A 22,142-nucleotide genomic window follows, 5' to 3' on the forward strand; every position below is an offset into this window, starting at 1 on the left:
TCAAATTAAAAAATCAAAAGCTATAAATGTGAATTGTGAGGATCACTTACAAATTACTTGTCTGGGTCAAGTTTGAAAGAAAAAATAAATTAGTATGCTCTATTTTACTTTTTGTAAAATGAGATTACGCTTGATGTTATTTTTAGGACTGCAATTTAACAAAACCAGTCAATTATAACAATACAAATTTGAAGGAAAATAAAATACCTTAATGTAATGTAACAAAAAAACATTAAAAAAATATAAGACATGTTGAATAAAAGGGTTTTTTTAAAGATTAGTTTCGAGAAGTGATTTAAAAGATGTCACAGATTTTTTAAGACTTGAGGTTTTTCATATAGCCTGGAGCCACTTAGCACATTATCCTTAGGTAGTTGAGGTCAAGATCCACGGGTCATTACCTCTTAACAAACTCCACAAATGGGCTCTCTGCCTGAACACTTTTGTTTTGATTTGCGAAAGGAGCAAATAGGAGTGAGAATGCATTAAGTTGTCTCAACGAGATCATGCAAAGGTCTTTGCCCCCAAGAGAGATTCAGAAAAGGCCTTTTGAGCTGTTGAGAGAAATGAAGGAGGCAAAGAGAATCACAAATGTAAAAAAAAAAGGGCTGTGTTATTCAAGAAGGTGAGATCAGGACATACAGTTGTGGCTCTGTGGGATCGCATTAAAGACTGGGCAGCTGCTTAAATATAAAGAATAACAGATAACCTAATGGGGAGCAGAAGTCACCACTTTGCATGAGGGAAAACACCAAAGTGGAGATGCAACAACATACCGGATGCTAAATTTCAGATCATTAGTTAAGCAATGATTTTAAACTCAACCGTCCAAGATTAGTCTTTGTCAGTTTGTCAGTGGGTTTCCATTTGCAAACACTGATGCTGTGAACAACCATTTGGCTACAGACGTGTGCAGACTGTCAAGAGAAATGCACAATCTGGAGAAGGTTATAAAACAATGACTGAAGGATGCTTAGTAAAGATAGACAGTGTATACTGGTGGCTAAAACAATCACTCATAGCTCTGAGAAATTTAACCTCTAACATTATGTTCTTGAAGTGGACATCTTAGCCTCAAACTGCCGTCATGTTGGCAGGCAAGAAATCAACTATTTTCAGTCTTGCAAACTACACATACGAAAAGGTGTACAACACTGCAAGAATAGATTGCTACTGAAACCAGAGTTAAATGTCAATAAACATAATTTATTAATGAACATCTGCAATATAAAGAGCTGTAGAAGCGGAGAAACCTCCAGAAGAAGGGACTACTACTAAAAAAGAGCATTTGAATTTGCTTAAAAAATGCATATTACAATGAGTTTAAATTAACATTTTAACTAAATATGAATCAATTAAGTCTTATTGTACACAACATGATTTCTATCATCCCTGATTGTTTTACAGGACGATGCCAAAAAAAAACACATATTGGCCTTGTGTCTTTGTCACTTAAGCCATTTTATGGTCAAATGAAACCTGCAGCAGGATGTGCTGTAGTTCCCACTTGACAAATAGACAGAAATAAACTTGAGCGTTAAGTGTATTGACATGAATGAGAAGTGTGCACACATCGGTAGCCGCTTGCTACATTTATGAATTAATTGTAATCCTTTTTTATTTCCTTTGCAGTACAGGAGGAATGTATATCAAGTCACTAGATCAAAATGTTGCCAATAGTTGCTTTTATAATATGTGAAACAGAGGCAGGCGTCATTTATGAAGAAAAAAAATATATTTGGCAGTGCATTGCTTCCACCCTTAACTATGGTAGCTAGGTGCTAGGATGCTAGGTGACAACACTGAGAATTTGTCCCACGTTAATACAATTTGTGTTATTTTTAATGGAATTCTGGGACGTTTATTATGAAAAGATACCTAATGTGATCACCAGTCCTCATAGGCTGCCACAAAGACACGTCTTTTGGATCAATCCTTTAAACCAGCATTAAGCAACATTTTGTAGTATTAACAACAGCTCAATTGTGAAAGTGCTGTCTAAATGAATTACTACTTAGCCCCCTTTAGCGCTACAGAGCAATTTAGCGTTAGCTCATTGTTCTGATTTTCTCTTTGATTTTCTCTCAGAAACATCATTTTCAGGAAGATATTTTAGTGAAAAAGCCATCTTAATCCCCCTGCAGACTACTGTACCTGCCCAGCACCAACCTGCTGACAAAGTCAGCGATAATATGTCATAGTTGTGTTTACAGCCTGTGATGCCCAAGTGGCAAATACAATCTACTGTATTAATGCAGCTTTACATTTAAAATATGATTATTTTTATAGAAATCAACATGCCTTGCATTTCACCTCCCTTGTACACAACATGTCCTCTCAGGGGAAAAAAGGTAAACATTAAAATGCATTGTGTTTTTGTAGCCTCCATCTGCCATCCTGCTCATATTTATGATATGGCCTTTAGCTTGTCGTCATCACACAACCTGCCCTCGCATGCTTATGACTTGAGAAAATGTCCCATGAGCCGCTGTGAAACAGACACTCTTGAGAGTCACCATTATAAATCAATCAATCAATCAATCAATCAATCAAATTGTCACGTGAAATCATATACAATACAATTTTTGTTAAATGTAATCCTGTCAGCTCCTACAATTTATGCAGTAAAAACAGTTAGTACTGCATATCAATATCCTCCAGTAATCAAGGATAGTCAACACCATGGATCATGTTCCGTGATTGCCAGAATAAAGGTTAAAAACAAATTCAACTATTTTAGTGAAAAGTGTGTTCATTTCTTTTTTCTCTTTTCCCTCCCACATTTGTAAAGGGTTTGGTATTTGTCCCTCTGCATTTGTTATAAGCAGAATTGTCTTTCTGTCTCAGGAGTAATCAAACTTCAATCAATCAAACTTTATTTATATAGCACTTTACAGCAACCAGCAGGTATCCAAAGTGCTCAACATCGAAACCAAGAATAAAAACACATATCATACAATATAAAGAAAGAACATGTAAAATCAGAAATAGTTACAGAGAAACAGAAGAATGAAATTGTCACACCACTGCTACGTATTAAAAGCCAGACTAAACAGATACGTTTTAAGTTTGGACCTAAAAAGAGCTACATCTGTAATAGTGCGGATATCAGGGGGTAACTTGTTCCAGAGTCTCGGGGCAGCAACTGCAAAAGCCTGGTCACCCCACCGTTTATATCTAGACCTTGGCACTTCTAAAAGTCGCTGGTTTGAAGACCGCAATGACCGGTTGTGCTCCCGCAAAGTAAAAATTTCGGACAAATACTCCGGGGCCAGACCATTTAAGGCCTTGAAAGCAAACAATAAAATCTTAAAATCGATTCTAAAACGCACACACTGATAAAACTTTTGCGCCTGATCTACTTAAAAAAGGTAAGGCAACTTTTTGCATCAGATTATTATGTAAATAAAGCAAGGCTAGTCTTTGTATAGGCTACTTAATTTCTTGTGTATAGGAAATGAGTTTTGGAAGTAAAGTCAACATTAATTTATCAAGTAATGTCAACTTACTTTTTCAAGTAAAGTCAACTCAGTTTTGCAAATGACTGAACTTGCAAAGTTAAGTAGACTTACTAAATTAAGTTGACTTTACTTACTAAATTAAGTAGACTATACTTCAAAAACTCATTTCTTATATTCAAGAAATTAAGTAGCCTATGCAAAGACTAGCCTTGCTTTATCTACATAATAATCTGATGCAAAAAGTTGCCTTACCTTTTTAAAGTAGATCAGGCACAAAATTTTGTATCATGCTTGGTCTACTTAAAAAGTTTAGTATGTGTCATCTATGTGTTAGAAATCACAATCCTCTTATCACATGTCAAGATATGCTGCCATGGAGCCAAATGTTGACCATACTGATAAAAAGACAGGAGCTGCAACGATTAGTTGATTGATCAATTAGTTGCTAACAACTAAATTAATCATCAGCAATTAGGACAATTTGATGATCAGGACAAAACAAGACATTTTAGGTTGCGTCTTGGGCTTTGGGAAAGAGTGATTGATTTTTAACCATTGTCTTACATTGTATGGACCAAACTACAAATCGATTTATCAAGAAAATCGACAGATTAAATCATTGGTTGCAACCCCAACATTGGATAGTATGAACAACACCCACATGAGTCAAACAATCTCAGGTATAATTATGCATCTTAACCCAAAACAAGACTTGGAAGTCGTTTAGCTCAAATAAACAAATTTATTTGACAATAAAATAAAAACTCCATTCCACAGAGTCATGAACGCTGAAGGGATCAATGTCATCAGCACAGGACATGCTATCAGAACCCCACTGACAGTCTTTCTTAGAGGGTTAGAACACCATAACAAAATTAAATCCTAGCTTTTAAACGGCTACATTCAAATCCACAGCTACATTCAGATACATTGACGAGGCAAAAACACACACCAAAATCCAACAGCTTTCAAATTTCAAAACTGTAGTGAAGAAATGTACAGTTCTACATGTTTATCTGCCTCTTGTGGCAGTACATGAAACACTGAAAAATAGAGTTCAGGTTACTTTAAATGCTTTACTCCAGCTGGAGCTGAATTATGTGTGCCATTTAAAGTGCAAAGAACAGATAAAATTCACAATACATATACAGTTGTGCTCATAAGTTTATGAACCCATGCTAAAGTTGACTTTGAAGATACCCTTCACTATACCTAGAGATTGGCATGGTTTTATTTCAGTTAGCCTAATAGCTGGTTTGATTTGCATTGAGAGATGATCTTATGTAAAGTAACCCATGCCAATCTCTAGGTATGGTGAAGGGGATGTGATGATGTGGGGCTATTTTAATTCCAAAGGCCAAGGGAAGTTTATCAGGATGCATAGTATCCTGGATCCATGAAATAACTGGCCTTTAAAAATAAAAATCTGCCTGCCTCTATGGGAATTTAACATAGAGGTGTACTCACTTATGCCCCCTGTATTTTAAGGAAGAACATTTATTTAATTTATTTAGACACATTATTCATTCAAAGAAAATTGGTGTCCTTAAAGGTTGAATTTTCCCTCATTTTTTTAAATTAAGGCATTAAGATCAATTTCCAAAAGATTATTTTTTATTCCTCTTTTTAGTCAACTTTAGCATGGGTTCATAAACTTACGAGCACCACTGTAACATAATAAAGCATGCGCCAGCCCATTAAACTCTATCAAATTAATTATTTCCCAACATCATAGAATAAAAAAACGAGCAGTGTAACCTGAGAGTGCATTGGGAGAACCTCAGAGGAACTGTGTAAAACTCTGTAAAACTTGATAAGAGTGAGCTCACTCAAATCCTACACCTTCAACACCATCTGTATAGCTTTTAAGCATGCAAACAGACCTTGAGATCAAGGACTTCGGAGGAAATTGTTTTGTTCGCATCCTCCAGCTCTAGGAAGATCTTCTGAAAGGCCGCAAATGTGTATTTCAGTTTATTAGGGTACCTTAGTTCCAAGGCATAGATAAGGCCCATCAGATAGGTGCAAGCATGTGCCACATCTGGGATACCAAAAAGGACTTCTGCTCCCTCAACGGCTATTCCAGCTTGCTTGGGGAGACCATCCCTGGGATTGCTGACAACAAAGATGCCGAGGACAAATATAGTAAGAGCTTCTTGGACGGCAGCAGCATCGTCGTCATTGAAAACCTGTGAAATACACCAGAGAGAATAAAACATATTTATTGTATAGCAATGTGAAGGATGCATAACTCTTTGTTCTCTCTCCAAACAGAGGATCCGATTGTTATGTGATAGTTTTGAGTAGTATTGTAGCTATTATGAGTACTACAATGGAAATAAGTCCTGGAAGTTTTTATCCTTGATTGTACTTAGTGTCCTTCATGTGCAAGGCATTTTAATACAATTAAATGAATCAAATCAAATCCCATTTCTACATAGGCACATTATTTAAAATCTCCTAAAAATCTTGTCAAATTATCAGCAAACAGCTATTTTTGCACAAACTTGTCTCATATTGGCAGGGCTTTGAATCAAAGCCACAGCATAGTATTACTTTTTTTACCTGGTAGTCCTTGATTAACTCTCCAGTGTTTCCACCAAGGTAGAGTTTGAGGCCTCTGATCACAACTTCTCTTCGGGACTCAATGTTGCTGTCCTACAAAAATATGAAATTAGATTACTCATTAATATGAGAAATATGAGATTAATATAAAACAGGAGATTACAGACGTCAGAAAGCAGCTACATAAAACTAACTACTACTACACTGTTGTAAATACATGCCTCATTTAACACGTCAAGGGTCTCATCAAGTTTCTTCCCAACGGCTCCACCATTCCTCCTGTACAGGCTCAACAGTGGATGTGTATTGGTCCAACTTGCCCAGGAATGTGGACTGCAGTGGCTTCAGTGTGACCCTGCGGAATTCCTCCTCAATCTGAGAGAGACCAAGAGATGTAGACAAGACATGGAGATGTAGAAACATAATGAGACAGATACACATGGGCAAGAGAAACAGAATAAGACATAGAAAAATAAATTTAAAGACTACACTGAAATCGACATTTAAGTGATTAGGGATGCTGCACCGGAAGTGTAAGAATACTGAATATTTTTTTCCACAGGTAATCAGGTAAGAATAGCTTTCAATCTGGCAGCCTCATCAGGTAAATATATTTATCTTTCACTTCAGAAAGTGTCACATAGGTTACAGGATAATGGCAGTGATTCTATCAAACAATGAAATAATGATTAATTCAAAATAGCAAAATTCACTTTGAAACTTTGCCAAAAAACACCGTGTATTTGAGAAGACGTGATCAAAATGTTCAACATACTTGGGAACACTCAAACAAGGCAGGCCATCGAGCTTTAAGGTCGATCACAGGTGGTTGGAGGATTACATAATTTCGACGCAGTGAGAAGGTTTTTCCCATGTTCTCATTAATGAGTTTGTTATCGTCTCTCTTCTGGTACTCATAGAGAAGCTCCACTCTCCATTATGATCTGAACAGTGGCTTGTGAGATTTTAACATCTCAAAAGTTGCACTGAATATTTTTCCTGCTCTTAGCTTCTCAAACTAGCTATTGCTGTGGTAGGCTACTTCCAAGTACAACAAATGTATTAACAGCCTGTAGTCTTAGATAAGACATAAAACTTGATATTAATGTTTTGTTTTAATTGTTTGCTTTCTCAGTAACAGCAAATGGCTATGCTGACGTGAGTTAGCTGATAACGATAGGCTAACTTTTCTAGCCTGTTTAACTACATGGTTTGTTTGCCGTCAAACAGATACGTTATCTTTACATCATTTTAAATAAATCCAGGGTACACATACAACACAAGTTCATGTGTAGGGACCCTACAAGCAACGTGTCATGTTGCGTGGAGCCTTCTTAGTATTTTAAAAATAACGATTTTGACGTGTATTAGCAGCTAGTTGGCTAGCTGCTAATACGCTAGCAGGCCTTGAGGAAAGCCACTTGCTAATCTTCAAATTAAACGAAAAGACGATGACAGTAGACCTGATATAGATATCAGGCAAACTTTATTCTTACCTTAACGTTCAGCCGACTCAACCATAAACTCAGCCTCTGGAAATGCGGTCTGCTGTTCAATCAGGAGGGAACGGGTGTGCGTGACTGCGTGCCAGTTCGCAGTATTACGGAACAGCGTAAATGAAACAAGCTTATTGTATGTTGAGTGTTGAGTGAGAAGATCGACTGGGATAACTAAATAACGCATGTAAATGAAAAAAAACACAATTTTATTGTATTATGAACAAATGCAGATGAATTTCAAACGATACATTTTCATGTAAAGATACAAACTGAGATTTGTATTGTTAATTTCACAGATTTAATTTATGTTATATCTACAAATGCTCAGAATCACTTTTTTCAGTGCAGGGAGCCAATGAAGGGTGTAGAGAACAGGAGTGATATGTGCACGTCTAGATGTGTTTGTTAAAAAGCAAGCAGCTGCATTTTGCACAAGTTGAAGACGTGAGATGGAGGTCTGATTCAGACCAACGTAAAGAGCATTACAATAATCCAACCTAGAACTAATAAAGGCATGAATTGCCTTTTCTAGATCGTGCCTGTTGAGGAAAGGCTTAACTTTAGAAGAAATGACACGTGAAAAAAATCTGAGAAACTCTTACATTTGTAGAACATGCAAAAGAAAACCTGTGTCCATCTGTGAACATTGTTTACCAGTTGAGATAATTTTGATACTAAAGGTTCCCTGTGGAGTTTTGGACCTCAAGCAGTGCTATGGAGCTGTTTTTCCCTGAGTGGGTCCCTGTTTTGTTTATCTTATGCATGAAGGTGACGCGATACACAGTCCTGTCAATGGTGTCACAGTTTTCCACTCTGGGCTCGAGATTAAGCACCTCCCGTTGTCCCGGGGAAGAAACAAAAAGGGTTGGGGACGATGAAAATCAATTTTGGGACAATAGTTAAAAGAAAAAACCCTGCTAACTTAAAATGAACAGCGATGAAAATGAAACTGACAGCACGTTCTGTGTAGCACGCACAGTTCTTATTAAACCTCCTTGACAAACATACAGTAAACGCACGATTTCGCGCACACACACAGCACATAGCTAGAAACGTGAAAACAGATGCCGGTCGCCGCGATTATTGACAGTCAGAGTGATGTACAATGACAACAGCGTTCTGTGGTGGGATGCTGCTGCAATTTTTTACATTACATCAAGTAAACAACCACCAGGAAAACTTGAACCGCAAGCCTTTGCAGCTCCAACAGGGAATTAAAACTGAGTCAGTAAGATTGCCAGTGATCTTTATTGTTTGTTTATTGTTAACGTTTATTGGACCAGTTAGCCAATATTAGCCTGTTTAATGGTAAGTTACAGTTAATGCTATCTCACGAGACAGCAGTCGTCGTTTGCATTAACAGTGAGTGAGCTGACGATAACGTTATAACATTATGTTAAGAGTCAAAACTCTGCAATAGCTCAAATCATGTCACTGACGTTACCACTTAACGTTACTTACTTTCTCCTCTTCATCCCCTATGGGATTAAGGCTGCAAATAGATCTCTTTATCAGATGTTATCCATGGCAACATACCGCGCATCTCCCCCATGGCAGGTGCATGTTGTCCAGCAGCTCCTCCAACTTTTTGAAACACCAGCTAGCAGATCCGTTTCTAGCTTTTTGGGGGCCCTGTGTAAAACTTGTTTTGCAAAGTTTCTTCTTAAGAAAGTACACCCGTTTTTGCCAACTTGGCCTTTGTTTGTGGTGTGACTGATTCACCTATAGTCTCTAATCTTTTCAGATGAATTTGAATAAAAAGGTTGATGACTGATCATATAATAATTTTTTTGATGTTTTATTTTTGTTAAAGGTCACTTTTAATTCTACTTATGATAATGTAGAAAAACAAATATTTTAAATTTGGAACTGTCCACATTCATTTTCGGGATGGCTTAGATTGTATTCTACTGGTGGAACGGTAGAAACATGCCAAGATATGCTTTAGTAGTTTTGCGTGACTAATTTAAAGCCAATCCCTGATGTTTTACTGACCTTATATTTATATATATATATATATATATATTTTTTTTTTTTTTTTTTTTTTTTTCAGTGTTAGTGTAGTACACACTACACTAAATATTAAATTTAAATAATAATAAATCATTAATAAATAACCAGCTTTTCAAAATAACAGTTGCAATGTGCAATTTTAAGCTCATTAAACTATTTTCCAAAAAAGTGCTATAACCGTTTTACTGGCGTTGCTCCCATTATCCTCCGTAACACGCACTCTTCCACTTTGCCCGACAACTCTTCTCCAAAACTGCGCTGAGATAACAGAGCTCAGCCCATAGCTTCACACACTCCAGCAGATAGTATGCGTGAAATAAAAACAGGACACGTAATTTCACTGTGTGTAACTACGCTAACTAACCGTGTGAACCGCGTGTAGTGATTAAAAAAAAACGGACAACGGCTGTGTCTCAAAGACCGGGCAACAGCCGGGACGTTGAGAATCCACGCGCGAGAGATGATGGATAGTTCTAGTCACTTTGTCATGTATTCACTTCGTTGAAACAAGAGAAGAAAGCCTCATTGATGTGAAGAACAGGACAGAGAAACGTATATAAATGTTCTCTGCCCACCGTATGCCAACACTCCAGTAAGTCCATCACCCCGTCTCTGCCCGGGCATGCCCCAGCTGCCGCACATTTGTTGACAAACTCCGACGCACACGCGACGGTGAAATGGCGATTGTTCTCACGGACACACGCGAGATATCAACTGGCTAGTTATCCTCCAGACAGCGATGGACCACGTCTCTTATTCTTTCTCTCATTTCGGCCGTATGGCGCGCGTGCCCGCCTGCGGTGTGAAGCGCGTCCGCGCTATTGTCCGAGATGCACTTGACGGCCTTTTGTGCAGCGGATTTTTTTTTTGACGACCTAGTTAAGGCGGTAGGGTTCCCCAGCTTAGGCGGCCGCCCGAACTGCAAAGTGCTGCGGGAAACCCTGAGGTATAAGTTTAAGTAATTTACACAGCCGAAAGGAAGAGAGCGAGATACTAGCATGAACTGAACTGTATTGTTCTTCTTCTAAATTTATTTTTCAAACATTCAGAACAATATCTTGTGGTCCTCAGCGACTTCTAGTCAGTAAACAGTAACTCAATACAGAACAGCAGGCGAGGTAGCTGCAGTGGTTGCGATTGAAACGACGAACACCGAACTATACTGTAGTCAGATAGTTAGAAAACAAGCTAGTATATATTTTGGCGAGCTCAATAAGTTGCAGTAATGCTTGCCTGGTTGCAATTCACCATTCGAAAAAGAAGAAGATGAAGCGGTCAAATGTTGCGATCATCATTTGAGACAACACTACCCTGTTGAACTTTACAGATTTCACAAGTGAGTACATAGTGTAATCAAGTGTAATAACGGAAGTATCAGAATTGAGATACAGCATTAGTCTTGTTAGTTAAGGACCTTTCTATAAGGTATTTGTAAGGTAATTTGTGTTACAACACCAGTTAGAATGTTGTTTGTCCCACACTGATGTCAATCATATTGAGCCATTATTTGGAGAACTGTAATAAAAAAAATTGCTATTTGCCACCCACCTCACGTTACCTGCATAGTTAAAACTCAGATTGGACAGCACAAGGCTCCACTGTGCTCTCATGATTGATAGAGGCTGAAGACCTTTGAATACCAATGTTAAACTTATAAATACTGCCACAGAGCAAAAGTTACCAGGTGCATTTTATGTTCTTTGTGTCAAGTCCTCAGACTTTTGCCAACAATTATGATAAATACTGCTAATAATATACTACTAATATTAAAGACGGTTGTTACAAATTGATGATACAGTCACTTATCATCATTACTAATATAAAGAAATGCGGCAAAATCTATCTGTAGTGCATTACTCAGCAAACCCCTATCCGTGTCACCTATTAAGGCGCTAAGAAATAAGAGTTTAAATATGGTCACCTTTAATGCTTTTTGAACATTTAATAGAAAACAGACATACGTGCTCAGATGTCTAAAAGTGTTTTTTTATGTGGATTTTTGTCTGAGCAATGATTTTATCAGGTCTTTTACAGCCACCCAAACTGCCTACATCATACCTGTCAAACCTGTTATCCCACGTCCATTAGGTTCTTCTTCCTGCTGTGCCTCTTTGTCCTTGTCATTTCCCAGCAATCAGAATTATTTTCTCTTCAATCGCCAAATTAGTGCCTTTTTTACTACAGCTGGACTGATAAATTATGTGTTGAGTCAAATGTTCCGTAGCTGCACTCATACTCATACACGTATGAGTTATAGTATTTGTTATGGTGTTTTAACAGTAGTCTATCGCTTTCATATTTTATGGTAATTTTTCTATTCTATATTTATGTTTTTGAATGTTTCAGTACTTGCTTTATTGTTTATTTGTAGTTGTATTGTATTATTTGTATGCACCAAACACCAAGGCAAATTCTTTGTATGTAAAAACCTACTTTGTAATAAACTCCGTCTGATACTGTACATACGTATACAGCATGTGTTCATTTGCTTTAGTTGGTTGTTTATCAAAACATCATCATGATCATCATGCAGCATTAAAATACCACCTGCTGGTACGGAAATGTTGTGTCATAACTATAAAGTAGTTATTTCTCTAGCTGAAATAACATGTTCCATATTGTCACAATAGTAGCTGCATGAATTAAAAACCACTGTCAATCATTTCTAAAAAATAAAAAAAAAACATCTGCAGTTCATGGTCACTGATTATCGTGTTGTTATGATTTGTGACATATTATTCTTTATCTGTAAACTATTAATGACAGGTAGTATGCCTCAGAAAACATTCTTCTTCCCTTTCCCTCATCCACACACACAGAAATTAGCAGACAAGTCTTTCACAGCAACACCAGCAATTCCAGTAACTGCTCATTGCTGGTCAGCAGACAACAATCCACTGAGATTTACATCAAACAGCCAGCTCTCATATAATTCAATCAGTTCAATTTCAATTTTATATGCCAATTTAACAAATCAGAAATTTGTCTCAGAAGGCTGTACAATCCTACGACACACTGTTCTTTGACCCTTGCATCTGATAAGGAAAAACTCCCCCATAAAAACCCTTTAACAGAGAAAAGTATAGCCTTCAGCTGCAACACTGCTTCTATAAAACACACCCTCTGATAAAAGTCTAACTTCCACAGGCCACTGCACGTCCACACATTATTTCCTTGTACTATATCATCCTCTTCAAAATAAATCTCATAGGCCTAGATATTTTGAATAGTTGTCATGAGCCTTGACAATAAACGGGAGATACACAGTTTTTAAACTGAAAGTTTATTGCTTTACCTACAAAAAGCATAGCTACTTGAGTTATGAGGAAAGTCAATCAGTGTTATCAATGTGTCAGCAGATGGATGAGTGGTTAGGTGATGAGTGAAGGGTGTTGTACAGTGTAAAACCTAAAGTAACATGGCCGAAGCCAACCAAACAAGAACCTGGTGCCAGGAGAATGGAGAGAGAGTGAGCTGGGACAGCCAGATCTTAAAAACTCCTGAGAGACTGGCCACATGCTCCCAGTTGCACTGATTAACTCCGCCCAGGGACCCCCCGACCCCCCCCAACCACACACACACACACACACACACACACGCGCTTTACACCCCTGGCCCGATATGGCATTGCGGCTGGTGTGATTCCATGTCTAATTATTTTATTGATTTTATTGATGCTAACTGTTCAAATTTTGTGATTACAGTCAAAATAGTCACCACCCTATAGGCCTGTTTAGCAGGGGCCAATGTTTGTCTTGTCCACTGTGAAACAAAGTGAGGACGTAATAGGGATTTACTGGCATGTTACATTATTTGTGGAATTTGCCATTAAAGCAACACTAAAGTACTTTTCCCACTTCAGTCCCCCTACAGGTTGGAAGCGGAATTTGTCCATTACCGCTGTCGTAATGTCTCATTATGTCTCATTCGAACTACAGATCCGCTACCCGATCTGGCAAACTTGCACCAAAATAATGTACCTTAAAATAGTGTTTCCAAAACCGTTTTAGTGGTTCATGAACTCGTAACAGGATGAACGGCACTTCTGCATTCGCTTTGCGGCCCTCTATCAGCTATAACCACACTATGCAAGTTTGCCAGATCAGGTAGTGGATCTGTATCAGGTGTCATTCTGTTCGAATGAGACATAATGAGACACTACGACAGCGGTAATGGACAAATTCGGCTTCCAACCTGTAGGGAGACCGAAGCGGGAAAAGTGCTTTAGTGTTGCTTTAAAAGCCACCAATGGTGAACCTGCTTCATGCAACTTTAAGAACTCTTGACAGAAACATCAGCTGTTGAGATTGGCCTTACAACCTCAAACCTCCAGGCATCTCAGCCAGCCGTTGGTGAAACAATGTCAGAAATAATGAATTTCATTGAAAGGACAAGCTATCAAACTGTCACGGCAATAACTGAACCAACACTGACACCACAGTGCCCAAAAACAAGAAATCTGACAATCCAGCTCAGTATGTCACCTACTTAGTGATCATGTGATGTGTGCCTGCCTTTAGTATAGAAATTGTCCTCAGTCAGCTTATGTGCAGGAATTTGAATGTCTGCTAGTCAGTGAGTAGCAGTCAGCAGCAGCATTGGCAGTTCTGACAATGGCATTTGTGCTAACAACTTCATGTTCCTGTCACAATAAGCAGTATGAGCTCCATTTTGCACATTGCCATTATTCTAGTATCTCTCTCAATTGGTGAAATTATACCAAAAGAATTTCATGAAAAATAACTAGGGCTGTCAATCGATTAAAAAATGTAATCTAATTAATTACATACTCTGTGATTAATTAATCGAAATTAATCGCATACATAATTAACGGTGCCTGAACCGATACTTTTTAAGAAAGTAAAAAAAGAAAAGAAAAAAAAAGGGTACTAAACAACAGTTGGTGACATTAAAGAACGGCTTGTTTATTGCTAAGGCCATATGGTCAAAATTAAATTATTTAATAATAATGTATAACAATAACAATAACTTATTTCACTAGTAAATTGCTGTTGAACGACAAAAACAACCACCAGATGGGAAAAGGACATTTACAATAACTTCAAATGCACCACGAGCCTGTAGTTTACCAGTTTCATTGAACGTCTGTGTTGTTTTTCCGACGGCAGCTGCAGATTGTTACATACCGGTGTTGAATCCTCTACAATAAAACACAGTCAAACTTTACACCGTTTAGCGTTAGCTGTCAGCATTTGAACCGTTTTTAATCCAGCTACTAGCTAGCGGTAGGCTAACGTTAGCTGCTGTCGAGTATAGTGTTAACTAGCGTCACGTGCAGCGGTATTTGTGTTGCCTGTAGGCTATCGTCTGTTTCAGAGCATCAGAGAGAAGCGCAGACATATCAGTGGCACCAGATTTCGGTAGCCAGGGTTAGCAGGAAGAAGATTTTTACAAGTAAATGTTCCAATTAATGATCCAGGCAGCACATTCTCGTCTCCCTCCTTCATTTTACAGTCCAATGGTGGCTAGAACGGCTCCAGGTCAAACATCAATATAGAATGGATTAATCTGCGTTATTTTTTTTAACGCGTTATTTTTTCTCAGATTAATTAATCAAAATTAACACGTTATTTTGACAGCCCTAAAAATAACATGTAACACAGATTTTTGTATCATTAACCACACCAGTGTCACTTTTACTTGTAATTGTTCTCTCCAAATGCTTGTGTGTGTGTGTGTGTGTGTGTCAAAAGGTCAGTGTGATCATCTATTAACATGCATCAGTCGTAAACATCTGCTCAGCAGAGATTTATCATTCATGAAAAGCAGAAAGGCTATGTGATACCTGCGTGGTATTAAATCATTCACTCTCAGTTCATGAAACATGCCAGGTAATAAAAGAACGTCCCATTGTCAAGCTGATCACTGAATAGGCAATCAGGCTCTATGAGGCTGTGTGACAACTGGAATAGATTTAAAGAAGTCTGTTTCATACACAGTTCAGTAAACTGGGAGCTCTCTCATGAAATCATTTTGCCTCAGGCTTCTGTGTTTTAATTAATCAGAGACTGGAGGCAAATTCTTTCTGTCTTAATTAAAATTGGATTGAAAATTGGAATGAAATAAAATAATTTCCCTACCCCACGGACTTTGTATACGATTGCAGTATTTTGTTCTAAAAACATGCTTTATATCAATAACGAGTTGTCTTCAGAGGCTCTGAATACAGAGTTAATGAGTAACAAGGGCACTTTAATGACCTGAACCATAAAAAAAGTAATAAGATCAGATTTGATTGATTAGTTTTATGTTAACAAGTTCAACCTGACAGTTGGGTGGGAAAATGACAGCTTCTGGGCAATAATATTTCAAAATTCAAATCTAACTTTGGGCAAGTACCTGATATGGACACATCTACCTTCTGCCTAGAAGCCTTTAACTTATTATTTACTGCTGGTGTAGAGTGCTGGTATAGTTATTCAAGCAATTCCATTGTCATTCAAGGCAAGTAAAATTAAAAATCCCTCCAAAAAGCTGAAAAATACAATCAGCTGCTGACCGCTAAGCAGTTACACTAAAGCGAGTGCACTCTGGCTTTGGAGGTTGAGTAGCCCGACAACACCTTGGCATAGTTTACTGATAGCGATACAGTGGGGACATTATTTTGTCAGATTACCTGCCTAGATGCAGGTCTCCAGTGGCTTTTAACTTTAGTGGCTGTTACACACAGGTTTTTGACCACTAGTAGCCCAATGGAGCAATGTTTTTGTAAGAGTGGGTCTCTGTTTTGTTGTTCTTGTACACATGTTGCTTTATTCAGTTTATAAAGAATTGTCTCAGAGCCTATTGTGAAATTATCTCGAAAACACTATTAAATGCCAGATAGAGATAGATAGATAGATAGATAGATAGATAGATAGATAGATAGATAGATAGATAGATAGATAGGTAATAATAAGGTGCGTGTAAGTGTTGCACTTTGTCAGAGTTACAGAAAATGTAATTGTGAGTCCAGTCATAGAGTGCAGAAGGATTTCAGCAGCCTCCCAGTCCACTGATGTCTACTCTGCAACAGAATGGGCATAAGTTTAAGTTTGATGGCCAGCAGTAGGAATTCGGTGTCGCTTGGTGAAACACTTTGGGGGTATGAGTCTTTGGCTGAAGATGCTTCTCTTCTCAACCAGCATGTCGTGGAGGGGGTGGGAGACGTATTCAGGGTGCTAACCAACTTAAAAAGCATCTTCTTCTCTGTAACTGCCTCCACACACTCCAACTCAACTCCTCCTCCAAACATTAGCTTGTTGAGCTTGTTAGCATCTCTTGCCCCCAGCACACAGTAGCAGATTGCGCTGACCACTACAGACTGGTAGAATATCTGCAGCATCCTTTTGCAGATATTGAAACCTGTGAGCCTCCGCAGGAAGTAGAGCCGGCTCTGGCCCTTCTTGTAGAGGGCCTCTGTGTTTCCAGCCCACTCTAGCCGTCGTCCAGGTGCACTCCAAGGTATTTATAGAAGTGAACCACCTCAACATCATCCCCTTGGATGGATACAGGGGTCAGAGGAGGCTTAGTCCTGCAAAAGTCCACCATCAGCTTCTTCATCTTGCTAATGTTAATCTACAGGACTTGTTTACTATCTTCTGTGGATATAGGTAAGGGGTTGTGCATACTGGCATGTTCATTAAGCAACTGAAAAATGCAGTTAACAGACCCACTGGTGGAAAGATAAACAGACATGGGCACTAATTACCTACTGATAGCAGCTGCAACTGCCACACTACCAAACACTGCTGCCTACATCCCAGGAGAACTACTGTAAATGAAGGAGTAAGAGTCGATTAGTCTCTAAACTGTTTCAGATAGCCAGCAGAATCAAACAAAGTTCTTAATTGCGTGTGAGATAAATTAGTCTATTTGTCAATGCTGCAAAAGTTAGCGCCTTGGGCATACCCCAACGACCTATCGCCAGAAAAAGCAACTGCCCTTGGCCACCTATGCATGCTGTTCCCAGCTATTAGTCACTATAGTGCCATTGTCCCAATCCATGAGGCACTGAGATATAGCCAGGTCCACATAAATCCATTCACATCCGCTAACTCCTGGCCTGCTAGCCTTCAGTCTTCACTCTGGCATGCTAGCAACCACTATGCCTGCTAGATTCTGCCTACTTGTACTGATGCGGCTTGCGGCTACCATCCCTGATCCGGCTGGTTTGCCGCCTGCTTGTCCTGATCCCTGGATTTCTTAGTTGTCTACGGAAAAGTTGAGAAGCTGCCCTAATGCCCAGTGTTCATCCTTGCTATTTTCAGTGGGTATTGTAGAGTCGCCAGAGAAAGGCGTGGTCCCCATGGCTCCTGACATTAATGGCTCTCCCAGCAGTTTAGCGCAGCAAAATTTCAGCTGCCCAGTGCCACAGTTAGCTGTCCACACCAAAGTGCTGCCTGAACCCCACTCGGCCGTCTCTGCAGAAAACACAGCCAGACCTTCCACTCTGCTGTCCTGTTGCTGGTCTTTGCTCAGCTCTTTACTGGTCTGATCTACAGCTAAGTCATCAGTTACCAGCTCCCTTTCCTGACCTCAAGAACCCAGGCCGCTCTCCAGAGGGGTCCCGTGTAAGTCTTCCAGAGGGGTCCCTCCTACGTCCGTGACCTTCAGGTCGCCTGCTAGAGCTGCCCTGCCCGTCTGCCCGTCCTCCTGCCCATCCTCTTCAGCTGCTCTGGACCTCCTGGTCGCCTTCCAGACCTGCTCTGCCCAGCAGCCCTCCAATCTGGTGGTCCTCCAGGGGCTCCATCCGTCAACTCTGCCCCCAGGCTGTCCGACTGAAGTTTTGTGCTCCGCCTCTGTCCAGCCACCAGAAAGGATGGAGATGAGGGAGAATGAGAGAGAGAGAGAGAGAGAGAGAGAGAGAGCGAGAGAGAGAGAGCAATGTATGTGTATGAGGGGCCGTCAGGGACATTATTCAGAATTACCTCTCACAAACACATGTGAAATGCTCTTACATACACTACTGAAACACTCTCACATAAACAACTGGAAGATTATTCGCTCGCACACACTACTGAAAAGCTCTCACACATACAAGTGAAACGCTCTTATATACACTACTGAAAAGCTCTCACACATACAAGTGAAACGCTCTCACACATACAAGTGAAATGCTCTTATATACACTACTGAAAAGCTCTCACACATACAAGTGAAACGCTCTCACACATACAAGTGAAATGCTCTTATATACACTACTGAAAAGCTCTCACACATACAAGTGAAACGCTTTTATATATATACATTAAGATGATCAGTAGTGCGCGTGCGCAAAAGCTGCATGCTGCCTGTTATGTTACTTCAGCCTTTGAGTTTGCTTTTTTTAACTTCTTAACTTTTATTCTCTTTTTGTTCATTCTTATTTTTTCACTGTAACTCTCTGAAGTCCTGCCCTCTCTAATGATGTTGTTTGAGAGAGTTTTTGTGTTTTATTTCATGTTTTAATGCCGCTTCCACCAGGACACTAGGCTGGCCATTTCCTTCACATCAAAAAGGAGGACACTTTGCATACACAGGGACACGCAAACAGATATTTGTTTGGTATTATCCCAGTTAAAATTCTCGTCATCAATAATAATAATTAATGAATATATATTATATTATATATAATAATATTTATATATAATAACAATGTGCAATAATTACTGTGCAATACCATTCCATATTCACTGTGCAATCTATTGCCCATGTGCAACTGCTGCTGCTGCTACTATTTGTGTTATCTGTTGTTTGTGGATTCTTACTGTTTTTTTCTCTTGTACATAGTGTTTTTATTTTTTATTTATTATTTTCCTACTCTTACTGTTTTTATACTGTTTTTTTTCTCTATCCACTTTGCTGCTGTAACATTGGAATTTTCCCATTGTGGGACAAATAAAGGAATATCTTATGTTATCTTTTCCACCAGATTACATAAAGGTGCATACACATACCACATAGCTAATAATAAATATACAAGATACAGCTCATGACAACATGCCCTTCCAATTCAGATTGCATAGGTGTAATAAACATCATACAGAAACTGTTCTTAATGTTTTTATCTGGATAGATAATGGGTAAAAAAAATACAGCACCTTCTGTTTCAGATGTATAGGCTTTGCCTAGGCTTTGCCTATACATATAAGTATGAGCATTTTCAGAATTTCAGTCCAACAACCAACGTTAGTTAACGTTACGTTCTCTGTCGCTGAGAGCTTGATTGACAGCCTGGTGGTAGCAACTGCGGTGAGCGTGTGTTGTGGCTAATCAACACATGGCTCATTTGAATATTAAAATTAGCCATGTGTTGATAGGTCACAACACAAAAATGTAACCAATGAAATTACTTATTTTGACACAGCTTTTTGACACACATTTTTAGCCAATAAGTATTAAACTAACAAGGTAATGTGTCTAAAGGCGGACCTTTTTGTTATTTTCTCAAAAGGAGGACAAATGAGTGTCAGGCTTAAGGCTGCGCCTGCAGCCGGACTGTCCAGCCTAACGGCGCCTTCACATCTTGAAATCAGCTCCGTAATACGCAATACGCCCCAGCGGACATCGTACTACACTGTTGAAAAGCTTCGTAAGCGACTCACAAAAATGACAGAGAGACTAGAACGACTGATAAGTGTCTGAATGTACGATTCTCTATGACCTCTCTTATACAGATATAAAAAGAAAGGCTGCTGCGTGGAGAAAAGTTGCCCAGGACGTTAACATGTCACGTCGGTTAAATGTGATATAGCGGTGTAATGTCAAGAGCTCGATGTCTGTTGCTAGCTAACTAATTAGCATTAGCAGGTTTGTTTATCAGTACCATAGCAACGCTGGAATTGTTGGATAGGAACCGTCCGTAGCCTTTCGCAAGAGTTTGCCCTGTTACAGTTACTGCATTATGTGGTAAATTCAAACTCAGCACTTTCTGTATCTGTTTTCAATTAAACTCCCTCTACAGTTTCATGAAACATTTGCAGCAATGTGTTGTGGAAAACTTTGACTTGCAACGTTCCCATATGGCCCTTGAAATTTGGCTACTGTCATCTTGTGGAGCATGTATGGTACTATACAATCCAGTTTTGCTAAGAAATGCATCCACAGTGACTGAATTTGGATAGTTACACTGAAAAGGAAAAGTCAGTATTTTTCACCCTGGACCAAGCAAAATTATATTGCTGAATTTATTACATTAAGTTATTGGAAATGTACATCATCCTTGGCATGCATATTATATTGCAGCTCACTTCTCCACTCATGTTTTAGACCTAGCTTTTATTTGTTTGTGTCAACCATGGCCCCGGTCATCATTCGAGACCCGGCCTGTAATTGACAGCCAGTTTTTGTTTGCCGAAATGTGGTATTTATCAATATTGTTTTTCCTTCTATGCCATTGTTTTGCAGCTCTAAGAGAGGACTGGTACTACATTGCTGACAAAGCCATTGCAGTGAGCTTGGTATATGGCGGTCCACCACCAAACTTCCTCTCGCCAACAGTATTTTGTCTTCTGGTCAATGGTTCAGCAAATCCAAAACTAGAAGACATAGCTGACACAGAACTGTTGCCTGCAAAAGTCAAAAAGGTCAGTTGATAGCTTTTGAATGTTATACTGCATTAGAATTAGTTTACATTAAAAGGTTCTCTTGTTGTTTTCCATTTTGAAAAGGAGTATCAGCCCACTTTTTCCATATGTTGTAGTTTGAATGCCACCACTATTCAACGGACAAGTGTCGACAGCAAAGCATATTTTCCTTCTTATTTATCACATTGTAGCAATGTGTGGGGAAAAAAACCTGCACTGCCATGAATTGTTAGGGGACCTCTAGGCATTCTGTAGTATGCAGACCACTAGTGTCTGGGTTTGTACTAATAAGTTAAATGACTAATAGGAAACTTCCATAACAAGCCATCTTGCTGCTTCTTGTGATGCTAGATTTCTGAAAGTACAACCCTTGAGGACCTTGAGAAGTCAAATGCACCTTTGTTTGACTACTTGGCCAATGCAGGATGTCTGAGGCCTATGCGGTCGATAAGAGACAGGGATCTGTTGGTACAAGACATTGTCATGTTTCAGGTCATCCACATCCATTTCAAAGGTATTCAGTGTTAGTTGTTGTACAGTCAGATCAATCTCAAAAGGAGTAATAATTTTAACCATTGACCAACAAGGTGTAAGACTAGCTTCACAAAATCTATTATAAAAAACCAAGGGACAATTTGACAGTGTACAATTGAATTATGGATTGTACAATTATTCCATGTTGTTTGTACAGATTCTGTGAAGGACTGAAAACTCTTGGGGTTCTGGACTAAATACGACGACAGCTTTCGACCCCTATTCTGCTATGAGCCGAACACAATGACTGCTGACCAGGTGGATGATCTTTTCAGCATTCGTCTCTCTCCAGAAGGGAGCAACAAGAGAGCTGCTGAGGAGATGGTCGTTACTTTCTGGAGGGACTATCTCCAAGATGCAGAAGGTAATTAATGGTTTAATGGTCAAATAAACGGATGCATCTGTTTTTTTAGTATCATTCTTTTTATTTTATTCTCTTGGTAGTCGTAACATTATCACAAAGCAACCTGCGAATGTTGAAAGATGAAAGACCTGTTATAAAT

Source organism: Sander lucioperca, chromosome 11 (genome assembly GCF_008315115.2).
Source record: "Sander lucioperca isolate FBNREF2018 chromosome 11, SLUC_FBN_1.2, whole genome shotgun sequence".
NCBI classification, from domain to species: Eukaryota; Metazoa; Chordata; class Actinopteri; order Perciformes; family Percidae; genus Sander; species Sander lucioperca.